The sequence below is a fragment of the Pseudorca crassidens genome, chromosome 3, assembly GCF_039906515.1.
Source record: "Pseudorca crassidens isolate mPseCra1 chromosome 3, mPseCra1.hap1, whole genome shotgun sequence".
Lineage (NCBI taxonomy): Eukaryota > Metazoa > Chordata > Mammalia > Artiodactyla > Delphinidae > Pseudorca > Pseudorca crassidens.
The window spans coordinates 45,630,313-45,631,391 of record NC_090298.1 but is presented as its reverse complement, the minus strand read 5'-3'; the positions used below and the strand labels follow the sequence as shown (position 1 = coordinate 45,631,391).

At 32.7% G+C, this 1,079-nt stretch overlaps 1 non-coding gene across 1 annotated transcript; it reads right to left on the bottom strand.

The window, feature by feature from the left end:
• Nucleotides 1-705: 705 nt before the first annotated feature.
• Nucleotides 706-812, bottom strand: LOC137222808 (U6 spliceosomal RNA). Its single transcript, XR_010942600.1, has one exon. It is a non-coding gene; the product is annotated as a U6 spliceosomal RNA (small nuclear RNA).
• Between the last annotated feature and the right edge of the window lie 267 nt (nucleotides 813-1,079).

Here is a 1,079-nt window from a genome sequence, read left to right as displayed (position 1 = left end):
ACAGGCACATACATTATATTCACGTTCACCTGCTTGAAATCTTAATGTATATTGAGCTTTGTATCTTGCTGGTTTTTCACATTATAAAGTGAGCAATTCTCTATTCTCCCTATGTATTTAAAACATGATTTTTTTAGTGGCTGCATAATATTGCATCATATTACAAACACTGTTTTTTGTTTTTGCTTTTTTTGTTTTTTTTCTTTTCTTTTCTTTTCCATTATGGTTTATTACAGGATATTGAATATAGTGCCCTGTGATATATGGTAGGACCTTGTTGTTTATCCATTCTATCCATATGATAGATTGCATCTACTAACCCCAAACTTCCAATCCATCCCTCCCCCACCTCCTTCCCCCTTGACAACCACAGTCTGTTCTCTATGTCTGTGAGTCTGTTTCTATTTCGTAGATAAGTTCATTTGTGTCATAGTTTAGATTCCACATATAAGTGACATCATATGGTATTTGTCTTTCTCTTTCTGACTTACTTCACTTGGTATGATAATCTCTAGGTCTATCCATGTAGTTGTGGATGGCATTATTTCATTCTTTTTTTTAAGGCTGAGTAATCAAACTATGTTTTGTTTTGTTTTTTTAATTTTTAACACACTTTAATGGAATCCAATTCTATTTAGCTTTATACTGTGCTTTTTTTTTTACTTCTAATGACCGTTCTCCATACCATTAGTTTTTGCTTTTTTTTTTAATATGGAACGCTTCACGAATTTGCGTGTCATCCTTGCGCAGGGGCCATGCTAATCTTCTTTCTATCGTTCCAGTTTTAGTATATGTGCTGCCGAAGTGAGCACTCAAACTATGTTTTTAAAACTCACTCTAGACAGACGTTTTATTTGTTTTTAATATTTGGCCATTATAAAAAAATACTGTAATGAACAAACTTATATGTAACTATTTTACCTTTGTTATGTCTGAATATTTTCTTAGAACAGATTACTAGAAATTAGCCTTCTGGATCAAAGAGTGATAGTTTTTATATACTGCCAAATGGCGCTTCTGAGGGGTAGTGCTGAGATTTAATCCCATTAATAGTGTGTATGTAGGTTTATATGTTTGTG